Genomic DNA, 11,021 nt, shown 5'->3' on the forward strand with positions numbered 1-11,021 from the left:
CACATTTGCTAAACTTGGCATATAATTGATGTTCTCTGAGCTTCTCAAGTACCAAACGCAAATGCTCCTTATAGTCCTCTTCATTCTTCGAGTAAACCAGAATATCATCAATGAACACTACGACGAACTTATCCATAAACACTTTGTTCATCATGTTCATAAAATAGGCAGGTGCATTAGTCAGACCAAATGACATAACGGTATACTCGTACAGCCCATACCTGGTGGTAAAAGCCGTCTTAGGTATATCATGTTCTCGAATCTTCAAATGATGGTATCCTGATCGCAGATCGATCTTGGAAAATACCTTAGCTCCTTGCAATCGATCAAACAGATCTTTGATCATCGGTAGTGGGTACTTTTTCTTGATTGTTACTTCATTCAGTCCTCGATAATCAACAACCATCCTTAATGATCCATCCTTTTTCTCCACTAGAAGTACTGGCGATCCCCAAGGCGAAGAACTTGGGCGAATATAGCCTTTATCCAGTAACTCCTTAATCTGCTTCTTAATCTCCTCTGAATCCTTTGCGGGCATCCTGTATGGTCTCTTAGATATTGGCCATGTGCCTGGCAAAAGCTAAATCAAAAACTCAATGTCTCTATCCAGTGGCATGCCTGGCAACTCCTCTGGAAATACGTTAGGGAAATCCTTCACCACTGGTACTTCCTCCTGCACAAGTCCTCTTAGGGAATTTACTTGAGTCCTCTTCGACACATGTCGGGATACATACTTGATCCTTCATCCTTCTAGCGTTGTAAGCAAAATTGACTTACTGGCGCATTCAATGTTCCCTTCATACTTTGATAACCAATCCATGCCTAATATCACATCCAATCCTTGAGATTCCAATACTATTAGGTCCGAGGGAAATACATAGTTAGCAATCCTTAATGGTAATCGATCACACCATAGACTAGCCATATACTCTGCTCCAGGTGAGGTTACTAACATGGGTGACCTAAGGGCTTTGGTTGGCAGTTTATACTTATCCACAAATCCCCTTGATATGTATGAATGGGATGCACCAGTATCAAAAAGAACGATTGCAGTAAATGACTTAACCAAAAACTTACCTATTACTGCATTTGGCTGAGCTTCAACCTCCTCCACGTTTACGTGGTTCACCTGTCCCCTATTGAAAGGTTTCGACTTCTTCCTCGAGCTTCCATTGCGATTTCCATTCTGGGATTCTGGACATTCATTGGCATAATGTCCGGTCTTCTGGCATTTAAAGCAAGTGACTTGGCTCAGGTCTCTCTTCGCTGGGGTTGATGGGTTGGTACGGTTCTGGCCGTTGCTTCCTGCATTCCCATTACCATTCTTGGGGCCATTATGATTGTGCAAGCTTCTTCCCCCATTGGTATGCTGAAAAGGTCCTCCCGGTTTAGGGGTAAAACGCGGCTTCTGCTGCGCTCCGGAATTGTACTTTCCTTGTCCATACTTCCTCTTACGGTTCTCAATCTGCTGCTGCTTCCCTTCAATCATAAGAGCACGATCTACCAACTCCTGGTAGTTGTTGAAGCTTGCTACCATCAACTGCATGATCAACTCATCATTCAGTCCTTCCAGAAACTTCTCCTGCTTGGCTACATCTGTAGCAATGTCATATGGGGCATAACGTGCTAGCTTACTAAAGTCATCCACATACTAGCCAACTGTCCGTCCTCCTTGGCGCAAGTTGCGAAACTCACGCTTCTTCATGGCCATAGCTCCTGCTGAAACATGGGCAGTACGGAAAGCCTGCTGACACTAGTCCCATGTGACTGTGTGGATAGGGTAAGTGGCTGTGAAATTCTCCCACCATGATGCTGCGGGTCCATCCAACTGATGTGCGGCAAATTTCACCTTTTCCGCATCTGTGCATCTTGCCGTGGTCAACTCCCTTGCTGTCTTGCAGAGCCAATCATCTGCTACTATAGCTCGGTGCTACTAGAGAACACCAGCGGATTCGGCCTAAGAAAATGGGTTAAGTGATCAACAGGTGGTGGTGGTGGGTTGTTTTTGTTGTTCCCATGATTCTGATTCTGGACTAGCAACTGCATCAACGTATTCTGCTGCTGGATCAACTGAGTGAGCTCCGGTGGGAAGATAAATCCGGGGTCACGTCTCGGAGGCATCTGATTGGTTTAGAAAAGATGAGATTTAAGAATAGAGAGAGGTCTAGAGAGAAAACACTACCCATATGCACATGAGGCTATTGCAAACAGTTCACTTCATTCAATCAAACAAGGGCATACAAACAGTATAACTATCGCAAAAGTGCTCGGACTACTCTACTTATATGGTGGAATACTACTACTGATGGGGTGGTCTACTAGAAATATTCTTCGGTTGTAGACTCCATGATATCAGCTCCAGCTTCATCTACATAGTCATCATCGCTATCGTCTGGGTCCGATTCGGTGTCGTCGATGATGATGTAGTCTTCCGGGTGAATCTCCTTGGGTTCTTCGTCTTCTTCTACTGCCGTGGGGTCTCCCATGAATATTTCGATCTTCTTGATCAGGTCATCATTCTTCTCCACTAATACTTCGATTTCCTCCATGTAATCTTCACGTGTGGCCTTGAGTTCTTCCTCCAGTTCTGTGATTCTTGTCCTTGCCTTCTTCAGATCTATCATGTCTGCGCACATCTGGTTCTCCTGACGTCGAATGTGCTGGTTTAACTCCTGGATGAAAGCTATGATTGATATATCCTTCTTGGTGCTGATCATTTCCCAGTGCTCATCTCGGCGCCCACAAATCTGGTAGATAGTACCCTTGAGATCATTGCGGTAAACTTCTCGAATACGTCCCATGGCGATGTGAGCTGCCATGCTCTTTCCTAGACTCCAGGTTGGTGCATCAAAGGAAAACTCTATGGGCTTAGTGACTGGCATGAATGTCCTTCCTGGAACTTGAACTTGAATCATCCAGCGCTCCTCTTCAGGTAAAGTGGCGTTGTAGGTTCTGGTGAAGCTTGGTACTCCGATGTTCAGGTATCTAGTGACTTCCTTCAAGTGACGTCCAAAGGGTGTATCTTCATCCGGTTGCGTGAACTTGTTCCTTGCATCCGCCATCCTAAAAGAGTAGAAAATAGGAGGAGTCAGAAATGAGAAGAGTGAGTAGTGATCTAGGGCTTTATCTTAGTAGTCGTGTCCTACAGTCAGCGTGTGCTCTGATACCATCTTGTAGCGACCAGACCTCAAACGGTCCGATCTCTGTGCTTTAGTGTCATCCCTGGATCAGTAATGCTGACACGTACAGTACTTGAACGGCATCACTGAGTATAGAACCACGACCTAAAGGCACCTTACTCGTCATCGGAAAAGTCTGCAACATGAACGTTGCAGCCCGAAACGGGTCAGCACATGGAATATGCTGGCAATGTAACACATAGAGAGTAATGAAATATTAAGGCTATACTACATGCATATTTGGCTGGTGGAAAGCTCTATGGTTACAGTTTTGCATAAAGCCAATTTTTCCCTACTGCAAAGGAATAAATTTTATTTAACTATCATGGTAGTTGTTAGACATTGAGAGTGTAGACACCCTCTCAATCCCAATTAAGCATCATCACTAAAACCCAACAATATTAATTAGAGTAACATGATGAGATTCACATGATAATCCAAGTAATAGATACTCAAGTTGTCCATAACCGGGAACACGGCTAACCATGATTAGTTTATACACTCTGCAGAGGTTTACCCACTTTTCCCCACAAGACTCGATCTCCTCCGTTGGGATTCTCGCACTACATGATGTTTGAGAAATGGATGACCGAGACATAGTCTTTCAGAAGCGCTAGCACCTTACGAACGGGTATACCGTACCAACCTACATCCCCTACATCTGCTAGTCTACCACTATAAGAGTTCGCATGACTTAGTCAACTATGCTAGAGCCCATAATAGCTTGTGGCTGCACACAGGAGTTTCTAGTATGAATAATCTCATGATCCCTTTGAGCCTGGGTGGCGGTCCACAAATAAAACAGGCAATCTCTGGAATACCTAGGTGCCTCAATCCACCCAGATGTGTGTTTAAGTTGCCACCTTAAATAAACCATTAATTTAACAATCTCACATCTGTCATAGATACACTCACCCAATCCACATCTACTAGCATAGCATGGCAATATAAGAAAACGTAGAAGTGACTCCCAAGGGTTTGATAATAAAACAGGTAATAGGTACTACCTCATCTACTTCCCAACCCACAATTTAATTAGATCCTAATCATGCAATGTTTGAGGATTGGTCTAATGCAATAAAACTGGTTAGTAGGAGGTATGATCAAAGTTTTACTTGCCTTGCTGATGATCCGCGAAACCTAGCGATTCGAAGTAGCAAGCGGTGCACTCCGGGTACTCTATCGCAAACAAACAAGCATACAATAAGTACTCATCGAATGCATGGGTAAAACTCAAATAAGAAATCTAACTAGAAAGTTCAACTTAAGAACTCCGGTTTGCAAAAAGAATCAAATCGAACGAAGCAACGAAAGTTAAACGACGAAAGAAACAAGCATCATTTACTAATATGGATCTAAGTCAAATTTTAAAGAAGCAAAAACTTGTTTGAGTTGGTTAAACGGAAAGAGGGTTTCGAGACAAAACTCCAGGCGCTTGAATCGCCTGATTCCGATAAACGAGCGAAAAGTTATACTAGAACGAAAATCTGATTAGAAATCGCGATCAGAAATATTCGCGGAAAATCCGTGAAAAGAAAAACAACGAACAGATTAACGAACGAACGTTCATTTTCTGTAACTAAATGATGAACGCGTTCGTTAAAATGAACGAACGAGCGAACGCTCGCTAAATAAACTAAACCGGAAAAAACCGATCTATCTAAAAAACCGGAACTAAAAAAACCGATCGAAAACCGGTGAAAACTGAACGGTTTTCTAGGAAAAACCGGCGGCGGCGGCGGGGTCAACCTCGGTGACGGCGGCGGAGTCAGCGGGCGGCGGCTCCAGCGGCGTCGGGCGGCAGTGGCGGCAGGGCGGCTCCGGGCGGCGGCGGCGTCGGCGACGGCGGCGTGGGACGGTGATGCGGCGGCACGGGACGGCGGGGCGGCGGCGTCCGGCGGTGGCGGTGGCGGCTTGGGGCGGCTAGGGTTAGGGTTTTCGGCGCGGGGCGGCGGCTTGGGCTAATGGGCTCGGGGTCGGCGCTATATAAAGGCCCGGCCGGAGGAGTCCTGGCCGAACACGGCCCAAAGTCGGTTTCATTTCTTTAAATAATTACTAAAAGAAAAATAAATAAAAGAAATACTAAACGGACTCCAAAAATCACGAAATAAAATTTCCCCGGCTTCTAAAATCAAGATGAACACGATGAACATTTATTTGGGGCCTAAATGCAATTTTGCTAAACGCGCATTTTTCCTAAATTCAAATAAAATAGCAAATAACTCCAAAATAAAATCTTATTTGGTTTTATCATTAAATCCTCAGTATTTCTTTATTTTGGGAAAGTCATTTTATTCCCTCTCTCATATTTTTGTAATAAAAATAACTGAAGATAAAATAGATAAAATCAAATGACCCTATTTTCAAAATTTGAGAAAACTCAAATATGAAAATCATGAAATCCCCAACTTTCTCCGAAGGTCCTTGAGTTGCGTAGAATTTCTAGGATCAAGCCAGAAGCAAATAAAAATATGATATGCATTGATGATCTAATGTATAACATTCCAAATTGAAAATTTGGGATGTTACATTTGCCGGAGTGTTGATTAATTTCTGTTCCAGCAAATTTCAGGCGCTCGATATGTCCTTTTTTAGCAAAGATCATGCCGGATTTTTCTGTGAATTTCGGCATGACTTGTGCTAGAATATGTAGGAAATATTGAGTGGCCTAGATTTTCTTCAAAAATAATTAAATGAAATTTCGGGTTAACTTTAAGGCTGTCGAGGCTCCATCACCGAAGGTCGAAAAATCAGTGAGGGAGTGTATCCATCATATATGAGAGAGGACGAAGAAGCCTGACTGTTGTCGTGGGGGTCGTTTTTCCTTCTTCTCCTTGTGCTAGACCTAAGGAGGAATAACGACCATCACCGATGGTCGATAAATCTATGAGGGAGTGTATCCAACATATATGAGAGAGGACGAAGAATCCCGACTCTTGTCGTGGGGGTCGTTTCTCCTTCTTCTCCTTGTGCTAGACCTTTGTTATGCACTAGGGGAAGGAGGGGTAAGGACCATCACCGACGGTCGCAAATGCAGAGAGGAATCAGTAAGGGAGAGTCTCCACCATATAAACTCGGCAGACCCATAGTCAACTCATGATGAATAATAATGATCTAATTTCATTTTTATAGTACATATATTTAATTGTACAAGTTTAATCTTTGAATTATGAACGTAGGAAATGTCGTCATCGGACGACGAAAGTCTCCCGGGGGAGTGCAGCTAGTGCAATGACAACCGAGGTCTGTGCGACAGGCCTCACCTGGATGAAGATCGGTGCTTCAACATTAAGCTCCAGGAGACCTTCGATGTTGAAACGGTACACAACGACGAAAAGTGTTTTTTTCGTAATTAAGCATGACTTCAACTATTTCAACGTCGAATTTTCATCTTTTACAATTCAAGAAGCTTGTCCCATGCCTTGCAAGACGCTATGTCCTGGAGAGGATGGGTTTTGAAGACCATGAAAATTTCGAAACAAAGAAAATTCACCTAAGGACCCATAACGATGTGGATTTTGAAGTAAATCTATATAATTCTGAGAGCGTAACCCATTTTGGTTGCAAAAATTGGGAAGCACTCTGCAAGATGTATGGTTTTTATGAGGGTATGCTTGTCCCCATGGATTTTGGTGATCCTGACATCGACCAAGACAATATGGACATTTGGGTCCTTGTTGATACGCTTCCAATTCTACCGCTATGTGAGTTTCTCAAACATAGTTATTAACTAATTTATATTGTTCATTTCAAAATAGTTGACAACTTATTTCCATTGACAGCTTATTTTCATTGTTCAAACAATGTGCGGAACATGGTAGACAGAACCTACTACACCGATGGATCTGAGTTAACTTATTAGGAGAAAAATCATCTGGTCGCATTTTGTACTGATCTTGAGAATTACAATATCTATTATAAAACTCCTCCACATTATGGTCAATATGTGCCACTAGTGCACGTGTTGAACTACGGTAACATCCATGGAGATGCCATGGTAAGATTTTTTTTAGTATTACGACATCCGTGCATCTTTTGCATAAATTCTTTTAAAACTTAACTACATTGCTAACTATGAAGTTATTACTATTTTTTTCAACAGAAAATCCCGAATTATTGTGTGCCTCATATGATGTATTAGAATGGTCGCCTTGATGTTTTGAACATACGGCCAGGTCATCATACGAATCTCACATGTCCATATTGGATTTATAAAAGAAGTGGAGACATGAAAGTCAAACAATAGAAAAATGTATGGACAGTCGTAAGGAGGTACTTGGAAGCAACATTGTGCGAAAGGCAAGAATTGAAGACAGGATAATCTCCATTCTCCATAATGGAGAGTCAGGGCCTATCTTGTTTTATGCTATTTTACCTAAGAGAAGGTAGTAGGTCCTAGTTAATAATACTCAGAATCATGTGCTAAGAACAACTAAGTAGGATTGGTTAGATGACTATGATGATGATGTGGTATCGAGTTGTAGTTGTATGATCGATGATGATGAGTATGACTTGTTATTATGATACCAATGATGAGTTATTTATTATTATGATCGATGATGCATGATGCTAAGTTGTTATATGAGCATGATTACTTATTATATATAGAAGTGTGTGAAATGAACCTGGATTAGATTCAAGTGAAGTCAACATGTGGTGCACATCGAAAGTACTATTAATCCAAATTAGATCAAGTTTGAATTAGAGTAGTACTTTCGACATGCACCACATGTTGCCTCCACTTGAATCTACTCCACGTTCATTTCACCCATCGTTATATATAATAAGTAATCATGGTCATAAAATCATATGATGAAACTACCGTATATAAAACCACACAATGAAAATAAGCTGTATTTTTAAAAATACAGGAAAATTTAGCAGCAGCGCTTTTTAGAATAGTAGTAGCGCCGTCCAAAGGGAAGCGCTACTGCTAACTAGGTATAGCAGTAGAGCTCCCTTTCCAGCGCTACTACTACTAGTTAGCTATAGCGCCTTAGTGGTAGCGCTGGACCCAGCGCTACTGCTATGCATATTTCAAGCGCTACTATTAGGGTTTTCCCTAGTAGTGCTTACTGATTTTCTAGGGATTGGTTGAGAAGGCCCCAATCTACACTTCCACCAAGAGAAATTTGATCCCCCCCACTAATCCCTTGCAGATCTTGTTACTCTTGGGTGTTTGAGCACCCTAGACGGTTGAGGTAACCTCGGAGCCATATTCCATTGTGTTGAAGCTCCGTGGATTCGTTGGGAGCCTCCAATTCGGTTGTGGAGAGAGCCCAAACCTTGTTTGCAAAGGTCCGGTCGCCGCCTTCAAGGGCACCAATAGTGGAATCACGGCATCTCGCATTGTGTGAGGGCGTGAGGAGAATGCAGTGGCCCTAAGGGCTTCTTGGGGTGCATTGTGCCTCTACACCGCTCCAACGAAGACGTACTTTCTCTCAAAGGGAATGATCTTCAGTAACACATCCGCGTCTCCACCGACTCCACTCTTGGTTATCTCTTACCTTTACTTGTGCAAGCTTTTATTGTGTTCTATCCCTTGCTTGCTTGTGTGCTTGTTGTTGTTGCATCATATAGGGCTCTCACCTAGTTGTGTATCTAGACAACCTATTTCGATGTTAAGTTTAATTTGGGAAAGAAAAGATAAAAATTGTTACTTGCCTATTTACCAAGTGGTATAGAGAGCAAGGTTGCGAGTGGAATTTCAGAACTTTTCATCTAGGTGAAGGACTGGACAAATCCGTTGAATTGATTAGAGCCCGTTGATTGGAGCAACCGGAAAATTGATGAGTATCGATATATTTGCCTGTGGGAGCAATCAAAACTATTCAACGTATTTCACAGAAGTTGACGGCAGGCGGCAGCGTGTTCTCAGCGGAGATCGGTGTTGCACATGTGCATGTATTCGACCGGTTCAGCAGCAAGTGACACGTACGTCACACGAACAGAACCGGATCACAGCTGCAAGCGTGCTTGAGACGGGCTGGCCTATTATTTCCTTCTTATTTTTAGATTTTTTTGAACATTTTGAAAATTGTTCATTTTTTACAAATGCTGTTGGAATCACAATTTGAGATATTTTACTATGGGATTTTATAAAAGTGTTCATGTTATTAAAAAGTGAAGAAAAGTTTCAAAAAATATACTGAGATGTTTAACAAAACATTTTTCACAAACATTTTCACAAATGTTTAAATTTGTAAAATATATTTAAATATTTTATTTTAAAAAATAATTTTTTTCATGTTTTTTGGAAAACCAACTAAAAATGGGTGAAAGCGAAAAAATCTCGCTGTCCAGCTGGCTACAGCGTGCAGGTTGTTACAGTGTTGCACTATTGGGCCAGCGCATTAGATGGGCGATTCGTGAGCATCTTGTTGTCAAGTGCGTCGAATAGGAGCTCTCAACAACAAAACAGGGGAACCGGATCCTCTAATTTAGAGAGGCAAAGTCATGATGCTACAGTGTAATCCCAGTGTAAAACAAAGAAGGAATGTTAGAGACGTTTAGCAGATTATTTACTATTTATATTTACTGTAGACATAAATAATCTATAATTAATTTTATTTCACCATCAAATTGTTTGTATGTAACACTACTAGGGAAAAGGCTAGCAGCAGCGCGGGTTCTAGGTATATCAGTAGCGTGAGGACCGGCACTACTAATAAGGCGCTACAGCTAACCCGTAGCAATAGCACGTGCACACCCGCGCTACTGCTATACAAGTTTAGTAGCAGCGCGGTTCATGGAAGCTCGCTACTGCTAATAGCTCTAGCGCGCTTTGCCTGGACGCGCTATGCTACTATGGCGCGGCTGCTAACTTTTCTCCACTCGCTACTGCTAATTTTAGTGGGTTTTTTCCTGCATATTTGTTTTGTATTTGAATAGGCTTTATACAATAATCTTTAGCATATGATACGTATACAAATGTAATCATGGCATATACATATAAATAGTCTCATCAAATCATGTCATCATCATAATCATCATCCAACACAAAGTGGTCTCTCGTCATCATCTCGAAAATAGCGATACAAATCTCGATTACTTGCAACTACATCATCATCCATCTAAACAATGATATACACGAGAAGAGCTATCACTTTGCATGAACCTAAACTAACTACTGGCTGTCGCTCGAAAACCGGAAACCGGTACACCTGGGCCTGACATTCCGGCCACTCGTCGTATACTCCTGGCGTAGCACTTCTTCACCATCAATGATCTATAAACCTGCATCGTCACATGAGTCGACGATATGCAACATATATAGTTGAGCAACAGAAAGATACAGACTTGGCAAAAATAGAAGCAACATATCATAAGCATGAATAACAAAGTTCATCGTACCCAAAATGACCTAACTAGAGTGATCTTCGCTAGTCGAGGAGGACGATTTAATTACATCACAAATAAATTTTTGTCGTGCATAATTCAAAGTTTCATCATACAGATAGTATGGACTAAACGGGCACATTGTCACATATCGACAATCACTCCATGTCGTGCCATCGATCCACGTCAGGGAGATAGTCCCCGAGCTTAGTGAAAGGCTTCAGGTCGAGACGCTGAGCGGCTATACGTGTCCGGACGTCTTCCCGCGACATTTTTCCTTCTTCGTATAACATCCCTGTTTTTTTGACGACCTCCTTCATGATGATTTGGGCAAGTTGGTGCTGGATGTGATAGAACTCAGCTCGAAGTCGATGATCCTCGATATCTCCTAAGTTCTTTGCCCATTGCAGAACATGGGCATCGCCGGATGTAGGTGACATGCGAAGGTTCTGGTGATCCCGTTTGTACTCCAGCATCTGGTGTAGGACATCGAATCCATCATTA

The sequence above is a fragment of the Triticum urartu genome, chromosome 1 (genome assembly GCF_003073215.2).
Source record: "Triticum urartu cultivar G1812 chromosome 1, Tu2.1, whole genome shotgun sequence".
NCBI classification, from domain to species: Eukaryota; Viridiplantae; Streptophyta; class Magnoliopsida; order Poales; family Poaceae; genus Triticum; species Triticum urartu.